The following is a 14,018-nucleotide window of genomic DNA, read 5'->3' as shown; positions in this document are numbered from 1 at the left end:
TAAAAATTATTCAAAAGACATGTCTTCAACATGTGATTTATTAGAGCTCACTGCAATTAGCAAGACAATTCTTTGAGCCCACAGCCACTGCAGTCGTCTCTGAATGATCTTATGTGACAGCTATTCCTTCCACCTCAACAAGCTATACATAATATTCATCATTTATGCCTCCATATACTCCTAGCCAGAATCCTCTGTTTGCAGATGAATGGGATGATCTGTATTAACTATTAAAATGGCTGTGTTCAATCTTTAGGGAGTTGAAGACAACCAGTAACTGACCAGATCATGGTCTGGTAATAAATACATGAATTTCTCTAGCTGAGTCTTAATCTTAAAGAAAATATGATTTGTAATATGATCTGACATGGGGAAAAAATCCAAAATAAAGTACATTTTTTCAGATATCTGAATATCCTATAAACAAAGGTCCCATAATCATGGTCTAACAAAATTAGATCTCATTTACAATTAACCTGAAATACACCATATCAGTCAATTAGGTCAAAACACTGTATAATATAGTATGTTATTCGTTGAATATAATCATTGAATAACACTTACTTATATTTAAACTGAATCAAACCCACACTTCCTCCTCTGAAAACACAGCATTCTCTTCATCTTAAACCAGGAGTGGTTACAGGGGTGAAAAAATTTCTCCTAAGCACACTCACACTTTTTACACTCTAATACAATAGCATACTAATAAATTAACCAGGACTAGTGACATTGTACCTGTGCCAAAATCATGTAGACAAATACGAAGAGTCTCTCTCTCTCTCTCTCTCTCTCCATGCACATTGGTGAAAGCCAAGATAGGGAGCTAAAGTTTATTTAGCCATGTCTAATTTGTTGTATCCTAATGCATAGCTTTTGTTTCATTATATGCTGCAACGAGTCTGAATGGATTACACAAACACTTGCCCCAGTGCACTTGTATTTTTAAAATGTTGAATATTTTAAATAATTGAAATTGGAAACCTAAAACGTATACAGACAATGCTTTTAATCAAAAATGTATCATATCAAGAAATCACTGTATTGTATCATATAAAGTAATATTTTTTCATTCACCATTACAAACAATGTTCAGAATAAGGGGAACCTGCATCCTTCATATAATTTGGATTGCTACACCTAATATTTACACCTAAAATTCACATCAATTACATATTTGCTTCATAGACTCTGCAACTCTGTAGTCACTTACCTGATTTTCTGGGAACGCACATAAATATCATATATTGATGACTATAGTTTCCATGAGGAAAATGTGTGTATGTGCCTCTGTGATTATGATCACAAAAACACATCATCAACACACCTGGCTCAACCACACACTGACCTTTAATGAAGATCTTGTTAGGAGTTAAATCGGAATTAAATTTATACCTTCTGGATGGCTGAGAGGTATCTTTATGTATATCTCAGGATTTAAAAAAGAGCCTAGTGAGCAAAGCTCTTTATCTCCTATGGTTTATGTTCATGCACTAGGCACAATACATATGGATATATATGAAGCGTTTAATAAGACATCCAATAGGAGCAGTGCAAAGATGCCATTAAACTGCTTTTGAATAAGCAAAGCTTAAACACCTCAGGATAAAACAAACAGAATCAGCACTCTATGATCAGCAGCACTTGGTTTTGGATGGTCCGTGTGGGGCTACGTAGGCATGTGCTGGTAATAAGTGGTGGGAACACCTGACAAATGCTCTAGGTCATTTAACAGGAGTTTAATTCTGGGCACATGGTTTATTCATGTGGCAAGCACTGTTCGTGGCAACCCTAATAAATCAAGTGAATGCACCCGCCCAAATGCTGCTGCCAAGCTCAGGCCCAGGAAGGACCTACTAAAGTCAACTGTATCTTTCATTGCAATAACCTGCCTTATCCACAGCCAACATCTCTGGGATAAATAAAGATGTGCACCTCTTCCCTGTCTTGACTGATAATAACAAGTAGTATTAGGTACAGACCAGCATCTACATTAATTATTTAGTGGCTATACTATGTAATAATTAAGTGCAATTAAGAAATGATTTGGTCATTTTAGGGCATTTTCACACTTGGCCTGAACATTTGAGTCCACACTCAAGACCGACTCTGGGCTTGTTTAGGGAGGTTTGTGTTCACACTGAAAAGGTCTTTCCAAATCATAGATTGATTGTGCAATTGCACACATCACTTTTGTGCCTTCAGGTTTCCAAAATACTAGGCTCATCATTTTGATGCTTTTTATTATTTTTCTGCAATACCCACAGTCAAGCCGCAAAAAAAAAAAAAAACATTTTTAGATGCATGACATGTCATCATGCAGGAATACCTTAAAACAAGTTACTCTCTGCTGTACTTGAGCTGCTACTCTGCTGTACCTGCTGTTTCACATTGCTCTCAGTGGGAGCACTTGCACCACAAAGTTGAGATAATTACAGTGCTCCGAGTCTGGTTTTATATATAAATAACCATAATAACCCTTTATGTAGAATCATAAAAGAAGAAACAAGAAGTAACATTAAGTTAACAGGAGTGGTTCCCTGGACCACTCCCAGGCTCAAAAACAGTTTTCAGACATCACCAATCTTACCAAACTCTGGGCTCAAATGGCCTGTCTGGAAGTCTGGAAGTGTAAAAACAACAGAGAGAGACACGAATCCTATTGAAGCTTATCATCCACCAGAACGAAGCATCCATGTAATTGCAACTTTCTAATTAAAAATACTGGCAATTTCTTAAGAATTGTGTGAACCTCATAAAATTCTATTAATAGAATTAGTGTAGTAGGAGATTTAAGCAATTGTTCATTGGTAATGTTGTGCTTGTTAGTTCTCTATTTAAGTATTGTGCACTCCTCAGTTGTGTCAAATGGACCGTGGCATCCTTAATTGGATTTATTTCAAGGCAGAGACAAAGGCTTTATAGATGAACTCAGTGTCAGTCTCAGTAAGAAATATTTCAGACATAAAGAAATGGAAATAGGCTTAATTAAACAAAATAAAATGAGTAAGGTTTTCAAGAGGCCTGTGAGAGAATTTTACATTCTCTTGATAGTAATTGCTTACTCATGCCTTTGCCTGAGTCTATAAAATTTGAATGTCCATGATAAACTTTCCAAACTGTGAATGACTCTGCTCATTGTCATCATTAACAAATCTGCTCGCAGCCCTGGATCTGACCTTCCAATGCCCTGGTTACACAGCAGTCACTTTTCTCCCTCCAGGCACTCTTGCCACACACCGCGACTATTTGCATTAAAGTAGGATAACACATGTTTAGTGCAAACAGTGTGGCTAATTAGAACTAATAATTGTTCTGCTGGTTGTCAGTGAGGTTGTGTTATATGTGTGTATAGGACACTTCCAAGCTGGTTTGTACAATAAAGAACATTAGGTTTCTCTGGTTCCCTCTGTGGTGCCAGATGGTGGTGCATACAAAACAAGATGGTCACTTATTGCTTTTTATTGTCCAATTCAAGCAAACCTTCTGGCTATGTCTTAGGTCAGCACAAGCACAGTGGGGTAAAATCTGACCTGAGGAGGTGGGTGGAAAAGTTGAAGGAAGAGAGACTGAGGAAAGGAAGATAGGGGGGGATGAACAAGAAGTATGCGGGGAAGCAGGCAGGGCAACTTTCCATGAAATGCTGAAACAACAGCATGGCTGCCAGAGCAATTTTACAGCCCAGTGGTTTCACACCTCAGCCATCGCCCTTCTAGATCAGGACCTCCAAGTCTGTTGTGTGTCTTCATTTATTTGGTGTCATTGTCCGAGGATGTAAGAAGAAGCCGGAACAGGGTTTTTTTTAGGGTAGGTGACATAAAGAAGACAAGCAAGCGATGAAGTAAAAAGCATTGCCTACCATGCCAAGCCCAAGAAGGTTGCTGCCTGTCATCTACCCAACATTTTCTATGAATGATTGAAAACTGATGAGCCTTAAAGATAAAATGCATGGATAGATCGACAAGACTATTTATTTTGCAGCTTATTGAAGCTAAATTATCTATCTTGGCTTTACTTAGACATGTTTACCATATACATACATATATATATATATATATATATATATATATATATATATATATATATATATATATAAATATATATGTCTTTGTTAAGCTGCAGATCACAAATGAACCTAATAACTTTGTGTTTCGTTCATGCATTTCTGATGAGTAACTATAATGCAAATTCAACAAAACAAACTCATTATTTAAATCAAAATGTACCTGTTCAAACTTTGCCAAGGTCAGCATAAGTATTAATCGACAGTGTTTCTACTGTATCAATGAACTGAGAAAAAATGAACTGCAAAAAAAATTAACTTGTAAGAGTGGCATGGAAGTGTGAAATGCAGGAGCAAGTCGTGGCCTCTCAGATAGAGGTGATGTGCCCCTGGCTGCACTTTTCGAAGCCGTGACATATTTGCTCCATCTACCGTAACCACGCTATTAAATATACATTCTCAGTTCTTCCTGTGGTCCACCTTTACAATGTCCTTGAGAAGCATGTGTGTTAAAGTTTCCTTACTAACTTTGAAACAAAGTCAAGAGAAAAGTCATCATCATCTTCTGCGTTGTTGGCTGAAACGCAGAGCATGCCTGAGCACAGATTATGTGCGTACACCCGTGTAGGCGATGAAACACAATAGACAACTGAGAAAGGCTTTAAGCTTGTGCAAAACAAGGTAATGTGATTAATCTTACACCTCCCTCACCCTATTCTGATGCCACTCTTTCCACACAGGTCATTAGAAGGGGTACCTCACCACACACAGGCAAACAAATGAGCCATTACTGCCATCACTCAGCCTCCAATTAAACAGCCCTCACCCCTGCTCTGTGCAATCACTGCCAATTAAAGCACAAATGTGTGAATTTCGACACCACTAATTGCATAGAGGTGATAGAGCTTTCTGACATTCTGCTCTAAAATTAATTTCCAATACTTTCTCTGGACATGAGCCATGCTGAACTTTTACATGAATTAAATATTTTATGTGAATTAAAATTTTGTGTTACAACTGAAGGATTTTGTATCTACTTACTTGCATGTATAATCAACGTCTGACATTACATTGTGCCTGTGCCCCACCTGTAATTAGCATATGTATATGTAAAGGTGTGAACCAAATGGCTCAAGCAAGCAACTGGTGGCCCTTCCATCCTGTCCTTTGTAATGTTTCCAGTAGGAGGTCCTAATGGTATCTGTCTATTGTTTGAAGACCTTTTGTTACCAAGTATAAGTCTGATCACACAGACCTTTGGGTTAAGATACTTTGAAGACCAACCAGCTAACATTGCTGTCGAAGACCCGCTACACTGCTACCTTCAATAAATTCTTCTCCCCACAAGAACTCTGGTCAAGCTTATTTATTTTATGTATTAGAGAAATCTAATACATTGGCGAGCCACTCAAACCACTGCACAGCCAAATACAGCAAAATCTAACAATTGGCGAGCCAGCCAGGAGAGATTGACAAGAAGAAAGCTCATCAACCGCAACAAGAAGTGAACAGAAGTATTGAATTCTTTGAATCAACTGGATCCTTTCTCAAAGATTCTAATTTGGTGAGTGAAACTTATCAGCTCTCTAAAAGAACACTTAAAGAACACTCTTTCAAAAGTAAGCAGATCATTTGGTAGCCATAATAACCAGTGTAGCACGGTTTAAGAGTTTTCAGCTTAGGCCTTTCTCTTGAGTCTGTAGGAACCTTTTAAATGATTTAATTTGTTCTCCTGAGACTGTAGGAGCTATAGAAGTAATGTTTATAGCTTGGTCCTGTTCTCTTGAGTCTGTAAGAATCATATAAGAAAGTGGTTTAGTCCTTTCTCATGAGACTGTAGAAGCCATACATAGGTAATTCTAGGCTTAGTCCTGTTCTCTGGTGTCTGTAGGAATTAAAGACACAATTTAGTCCGTTCATAAAGAGATTGTAGAAGCAGAGGCTTGGTCATTTCTCTTTATGTCTGTAGGAACTGTGTAAAAACAATTTAGTCTGTTCGTCCAGAGACTGTAGGAGCCATGGATATGTACTTTTAGGCTTAGTCCCGTTCTCTGGAGTCTGTAGGAATTGTTAAAAATAATTTAGTCCGTTCATCAAGAGACTGTAGAAGCAGAAGCTTGGTCCTTTCTCTTTTTGTCTGTAGGAATTGTGAAACAATTTTGTCAGTTCGTCCAGAGTCTGTAGGAGCCATAGAAAGTATTTGGACTGATGTTGCTGCAAGAATTGTGAATTCTTGACTGACTGAGTGCTAATTCAGTAGCCACTATTTTAGTTTTTGAAGTGAATGTTCTAACTGGGTTAGAAGAATACAACATAATGTGCTGAAACTCTAAGATTGTTTGCCTTCTGTTGAAATATACGGAAAGATCTAAAGTAAATTGTCTAAGGGACAAAATTTAAAGCCTTCTGAATCTGAATGTTTTGTTAAATGTAATATTGGAAACTAAACTTTGTTATCAAACTAATTTTTGTCTATGTAACTGAGGTACCCTACAAAGACTGCTGATTTAAATCTGCTTAACACTTTAACACCTTGTTCTGCTTCTGAGAGCACATCTGCTGTACTGCCATGGCTAAGTCTATGCAAATCAAAGATAATGGCCCTGCATGGGGACTAACCACAGAAAAGCATGAAACAGAGCCTCCAAATGTAACCAGTGATGAGATGATGGACAATCTGTATGAATACCTGAACCAAAGACTGGGACTGAGGAAATGCCATGAAGACATGTGTAAAAAATATGGCATTAAACATTCAGAAAATGGACCATGGAACTTGCAGGATATTAAAAGGGTTTACGGAAAGACAGTTCGCTTAAGGACAAACGCTAAGAGAGATGGATTATCTGTAATTTTGGGCAAGCAAATTCGACAGCATTTGCACAAGTGTGACACTGACAAACTACATCGAGAGATCAGTGCAGAAAAGGCAAAAGTTTGAGCACTAGCTGAACAACTGCAAAAGGCAAAGAAGGACAACGAAAAACTCTTAAATGATAATGACCAGTTGTTAAAGATGCTTTCCAAACAACTGAAATCAAAAGACTGTTCCAGACGAAAAACACCTCTCATAAGACCCGGCAGCAAGGTACAGAAAGAGTCACTCTACCTATTCAAAGACCTCAAGAAGACTGTGGATGAGCAGCATCGTTATCTGCTAGGAGAAAGTGATAGCAGACCAATTGGTAGCCCTGACGACAGTGATGTCGAACCTGGGACAGATGGTCATGTCACCACAGAAAACATAAAGGTTAGACTTGCTCCAATAATAGTCAAAAAACGAAGAACTGAAATTGAAGTGGACAACGAGGAGGAGTATGAGGAGAATGGCGAGAGATGAACTTGCACTGTAAAAAAAAAAATGGTCAAGAAATATGTCCCTTGCAGAATATATCAACCAGCTACAACAGAACAAATCGACAAATGGTCAAAAGAGCTACCAGATGTATACAAACAACCACGGAAGGTTTGGGAAACCCTTCAGCGCCTACAGAAAATTTACAACTTACATCCACTAGATGGAACAATGATTCTCAACGTAAACCTGAAGGACATGACCAAAAAAGGTTAACTGAAAAGGTTGAAACCAGGGTTGTTGAGTCCCAAGAGAACAGGATGGGAAGCTGTGAAGACCTTTTTGTTTGAACTTAAACCTGCAGAGATTAACTGGAGTAAAATTACTTCTTGCATTCAGGAGACAGGAGAAAGTGTGGATTATAAGGAATGTTTCAGACAAACTTGGTTGGAATATGCTGGTTTAAATAACAGTGAAGATCTCAACAAGGATACTAGTATGCCTTTGAAGACTGCATTTGCTAATGGACTAAAACCTGAAATTTCAAAACCTTTTAAAATCAGGTATGATAACTGGGACAGCATTCAGACAGCCTTTAATCAGATTGTTGAATGGTCTGTAAGGATTGAAAGAACACATGAGTTCAAGCTCAGAACTCTGCAATCCAGATCCTTAACACACAGTAACCGGATCATGGGAAGTGATGTTCAAGAAAAGAGAGGTTGGAAATATACATACACAAAACAACAACGACAAGGAAGATGCAATTATTGCAACAAAGAAGGACATTGGGCTCGTGAATGCAAATTTTCCCATCAGAGAATAGGCCCAAAAGTGGATTTAAATCAGTTACAGACTACTGTAAATCGACTAGTTAAGGAGCTAAAGAACATGTGTAACTCCTTGTCTGGTATTTATCGCCAAGCCATTCAACAAATTTGGCACAGTCAGAAAAATAAGATGTATTTTGGTCATGATGTGCATCATCACCAAGGTGAAATTAGTGATGAGGTAATGGTAAAGAACTGAAGAGATTCAGTTTGCAAGCTCTGCCACAAAGACCGACAACATGTTATGGATGTCCCACTAAAATCAATTAAAATAAATATCTGAGGTTCTTTTAGTAATTAATGCAGCAGTTAAGGTAACAGGGAAAAATAAGTGAATTCATGTAAACCATTGCAAATTACCTAATATGCCTAGAGATTAGGGATAGATGGCAGTTGTGTTTTTCAGAGTCCAGATATGGCGGGACTAAGGTTTTTAGCTTGTCGCCTGAGGATGAAGACATGAACATTGCACCACTGATAAACACTTTAGTGTCCTGCCAGCATTAAATAGGGACAGCTTTATTGGCAGTTAGGCATGGTTTATTTAAAATCTTTTCTTTGGAAAGATACGTTCCTTTTTTCTCTTGTGTGTGATTGCAGGTGGTCCAACGTTTCAAAGGAAGAGCAAGGACATTCAACACTTGGACCCTACTGCACTGGCCACCAAGATGGACATGCCTGAACATCCACATAACACAGCAACAACCGCCACTTCCACAAGATCACAACTTTGAAATAAAAAAAAAGAATGGACTCAAGCATTCAATATGATTCATACTTCACCATGAACTCTTATTCTGTCCTTTTAAGTAATGGAGCCTGTATACAGAATGCTGTATTCATGATTCATAAAAAGTTTAATTTGTGATCAAAAATGATCAAAGGGGGGATTGAAGGATTTTGTATCTAGTTACTTGCATGTATAATCAATGTCTGACATTAACATTGTGCCTGTGCCCCACCTGTAATTAGCATATGTATATGTAAAGGTGTGAACCAAATTTCTCAAGCAAGCAATTGGTGGCCCTTCCATCCTGTCCTTTGTAATGTTTCCAGTAGGAGGTCCTAATGATATCTGTCTATTGATTGAAGACCTTTTGTTACCAAGTATAAGTCTGATCACACAGACAGTACCTTTGGGTTAAGATACTTTGAAGACCAACCAGCTAACATCGCTGTCGAAGACCCGCTACACTGCTACCTTCAATAAATTCTTCTCCCCACAAGAACTCTGGTCAAGCTTACTTATTTTATGTATTAGAGAAATCTAATATATTGGCGAGCCACCCAAACCACTGCACAGCCAAATACAGCAAAATCTAACACAACTCTAAACAAGGAAAGAAAAATGGAAGGAAAATTACAGGCTGAATGAAACGTAATGAGAATTCTACAACAAATTTGACAATGTCAGTAAAACAATGTCAGCTGATGCAAATACAATGAATGTCAAATGTCATAATGTCCTCCCTGATTTTTGTATTCAATGTCCTATGAAGACTGCATCACACTAACTTGCTTCCTAAGCTTTCAGCTGAAGTATTCTCCATAAAAATATTAGGTGAGATCTAAAGTTGTCTAATCTACATAGCCTCTTTGGATCTCTCAAAATCATCATAACCATCAATTAACCTCCCTCACTTGAACATTACTTTCATCAGAATGGTAAAAAAAAAAAAGCTCACCATGCAGTCGGCTGTTTGCTCTCCACAGGTCTGGCTCCTCTCTCTCTTATTGGAGCTGATGGTCCTATTGTGATGACCAGAGGAACCTCGTGGTCTCTTTTGCCCTCGTCCCACACTTGATAATGAGGAAGAGGAAGGGCATGAGGCTCTAAATTATGCACAAGATTAGCACACAGTGTTGAGCAGGCAGTTCTAAGGCCTCAGGTGCGGTTTTAACTCCACTTATAGCCCTCATTGATTGCAGGCTGCTGCTGAATAAGCTAGGGGCTCTACATAGTGGAAGCAAACCAATAACATACAGATCATTCATTTTGTCTTGACTCATCGTGGGAATAGTAATGGGGAGAAGGCCAGTGGATGTACCTAACCTGAAGCTCATAAAAATGGAAGGGGAAAAGAGAGGGGAGACCAGTTTAGTTAGTATGATTCAAGCTTATCTTAAATGGAGGTACAATTCAGCCAACCTTTGACACAGTGGGCTGCGATTTTGAATGCAATATGAAGTTGAGAAATGAATGTGAGCCAGACACACCGCAGTGAGAGTAAGTGGTCATGCCCTAGAATGCGGTTCTTTGAACTGAATAGAGAACATCTAGTTTCACTCCAGTAGGAGAACAAATTGAGCAGTCCAGCATTTTCTTACCGCAAATTACACTGCATTTTGGAAATCAAGACTTGTAGTGTACTGATGCTGATTTCAGCATTTATGTTTACTTTACATTATATTTATGTAATTTTATCATCCATTAAATGCTAAATTTAATTACCTGGTAGCCTGCAGTTTTGTGTGTGTTAACCATAACCATACGACACCCTAAAATAAGATTGTGCCACACATAGCATTTTTCACTGAAGCCTAATATATTTTTTCGTTATCAATAGAATCTTTTCACAAATTTTCAAAATTGTTTCTAACATGCCTTTAGGGCAAACTCTAGCTAGGAATGTGTTTTTTTTTCTCGATAAAGCTTTTTCTCCACCTTTCTGCACAGTGAGATTCATAAAGCAATTCAAGTCATGTTGAAATGCTCTTTCTTTTGTTTCTCTTAGCCTCCTGTTGGTTTCATTTACAACAGCTTTTCCAAAACACTCAGTTTTGGAAAATGGCCACATTTGAGCATATTTATAATTGTCCCAGATTTTCCCACCTTTTAATGATAGCTTCAAAAGAACATCAAGTGTACATGTGCATGTGCAAGTTACAGTCGAACCCAGATTTATTGGCATTCTTGGTAAAGACACACAAAAAGGTTGTGGATAAAAACATATTTGTTTGTGATTTGCTTAATCTCACACTATAAATCTGAGAAATCTTTATTAAAGGGCCATGGCAGTAGTGGTCTTAGGATTTAAACTCATAACCTAACAATTCAAAAACTGCTGATTCAATTCAATTCAGTTTATTAGCGCTTTTAACAAGGGACATTGCCTCAAAGCAGCTTTACAGAAGTATAGAAACTTAGAAAAAGTTTAAAGCTGATCCCTAACATTCATTTATTTACATTAATAAGCAAGCCTAAGGTGAAGGGGGCAAGGATAAACTACCTGAGATGATATGAAGAAGAACCCTTGAGAGGAACCAGACTCGGGAGGGAACCCATCCTCATTTGGGTAACACTGAACAGTAATCTCCACAAACATGCCATGAAAATATTTATATAATTTTTAAACATTTTGTACACAGGTAATTTGCACAGTTTATAATGTGCCCACATGATGAAAACTGAGATCATGGAATTCTAGTTTAAGTTGCTGAATTAATAAAAAATTGCCTGTGTTTCAAATAATTTTATATGCTCTCCTGAAAAAAGGGATATGGTTTAAAGGATAAGCTGACTCATGTCATATAAGTTCATAATTTTATCCATTTAATGTCAACAAAGATACTATCTCCACCAATATGTGGCATGAAAAAAAACATTTTGTCCACTTAAGTAAACAGGGTTATATTTATATATTATAGTGAAGGACCTCAGCCATCCGAACAACAGACTTTCTCTCTGTCGTGGTCAGTGAGGCGTTTCCGCTCGGTGAAGGCGAACAGAGAGAATAAGGAGTAGCTTTTTCAATCAGAACAATACTTAGAACCGTGACTTTTTCTGGACTTACCTACTCAACACACCAATTCTCTTGGACTTTTTTTTTGCACAGTCTATATTTTGCACTACATACAGTATTGTGCACATTTTTTGCACTACAACTGCACACATTGGCACATCTGCTCAAAAAGCAAATGCTTTAGATTTTGTTTGATTGGCAGTGTTAACAAGCTCAAGCAGACATGAAAGGTCCAGTGCTTTCCAATCTGTTAGTGTCACTGCAGTGGTCCTGGAACAGGACACATGAGAACTGTAGAGGCAATTTCCACCCAGGTGATCTCGAACCAGGCCCCAAGTTTAGAGAAGAAAATTAAACTCCATTCCATTCCAGCTGCTGGGGAGCTGTAGTCAAATGAACGGCTGCTGTGAATAGCTCTTTACCATTTCACAGAGAAAATATTAACACAATAAAGAGAGGGCTCTCCTGTGGGGGTAGCAGAGTGGTGGCACCTTCAGAATAGATAATGCCCTCTCCTGAGTGTTGAAGATTCAAACTGCTCTTACTACACGTAGGGAACAGTGATGTGTAAGTCATGTTCACAGATAAAGGAGAATACTCGCTGGAAAAGAAAATTATTATAAGAAAAGAAAAAAGAATTATAGCTATTTCAATTCAGTGTAATGTAGAGATTGCTGAAGAACCTCTACAGAGGAATATTTCTAATGGGAATTTGTAAGTGATATGGAAACACAACTTACACATAGCTTGATTAGTGTTGGACACAAAAAACCTACAGCTAAATACAGCTTAACTTAGCTCAACAAATTGACAAACACATGCACCAAACAAGACAGCTGAATGATGTTAAGGCTTGTTAAACTTTGCCTATTGTAAATATTATTAAAGGATAACATTCACTCAGGGATTGCATGGTAAATTATGACTCCCATAATGTTCAATGTGCTCTCAGCTTACTGTAAGCAGTACACAAAGTCCCTTGGCACATAATAGCCAGTTTTGCTGAGAGTCTGCAATGATAATGAATAAGCAGCTCAATTTAAAGCTGAAATGATCCAGTAATTTATAGATTGCTCTGAAAAACATGACTGGTTGGCCTAAAGTTTTCATTCATTGAAGTGTGCATTTATTAAAATTTATCTTTAAAAAAAGGCTTTAATTTACCGTTTTTCTGAACCGTAAAGTCCGGAGCAAATGTTCCCCAAGCACTCTTTATCTAGGGCCAGGGCTTACCCATCAGTTAATTAGTGGTTACTATTATTGCTATAAACATTTTACTATGCAGAGGATGTTATCCCTCAGTGGAAACTCTGAACTTCAATCACAAAAACCTTTCAAGCAAGCTCAAGTTATGTATGCAATTTGTGCTATTTCACCCATAATAATGCAGTTAATACGCTCAATTAATTTCTACTTACAACGTATTGTTTGGATGTGACTGGACAACACTAGCTAAATTTCCTTTTCCAACCAAAACTCACATATCAATTATTGACTTTGGCAGGATTTTAGCTCATACACAAAAATTCCCACCTCTCTTAACGTAATATAGCACAATCACAGAATACATCACTTGTCTGAAATTGCATCTTATTCGTGACATGTTCTATCATTTTGTGGCATTGGTGCAAGTACAGCATACACACAGATATATATATATATATATATATATATATATAAGCTCACAAACTCTGTAGAGAAAAAAAGCAGTAGCTGAGCTTAACGGTGGAGTGAGATGCATTACTTTTTCTCTAACACTATTTTATTAAGTTGGGGCCAAAACCCATCAATTAAACAACCAGTTGCAACCATTGAAATAATGCTGACCAATACTGTATAATCTATACATATTATCTCTATATGTATATAGTCTCAAAATATTAGATGAGATATAAATGTGCATTAAAATCTTGTGAAAAGTGTCTTGAAATATTAATAAGATTAAAGTAATTATAGTATTGGCTAAATAGATCAAATGTATTGTATTAAAGTATTTATTCAGTCATGCAGCATTTTTATAAGCCAAATGTGACAATTCAGATGTGCAAACACACACGCACGCAAACACACACACACACACACACACATATGCACGTGCATGTACTCACACACATATGCACATCAAAAACATTTTTGTGATTGTTTCA

The 14,018-nt window shown here is 37.5% G+C and overlaps 1 protein-coding gene and 1 pseudogene across 1 annotated transcript in view; one reads left to right on the top strand and one right to left on the bottom strand.

Annotated features, from left to right (window-relative positions):
• The window catches only part of megf11 (multiple EGF-like-domains 11), a 113,316-nt gene that overhangs the window by 80,583 nt on the left and 18,715 nt on the right, over positions 1-14,018 (bottom strand). The gene's annotated exons all lie outside the window — the stretch shown is intronic.
• On the top strand, positions 6,573-8,327 carry LOC131351504 (uncharacterized; annotated as a pseudogene).

The sequence above is a fragment of the Hemibagrus wyckioides genome, linkage group LG04, assembly GCF_019097595.1.
Source record: "Hemibagrus wyckioides isolate EC202008001 linkage group LG04, SWU_Hwy_1.0, whole genome shotgun sequence".
Lineage (NCBI taxonomy): Eukaryota > Metazoa > Chordata > Actinopteri > Siluriformes > Bagridae > Hemibagrus > Hemibagrus wyckioides.
Note: the sequence above shows the minus strand (reverse complement) of the source record. Positions and strands in the feature narration are given on the sequence as shown.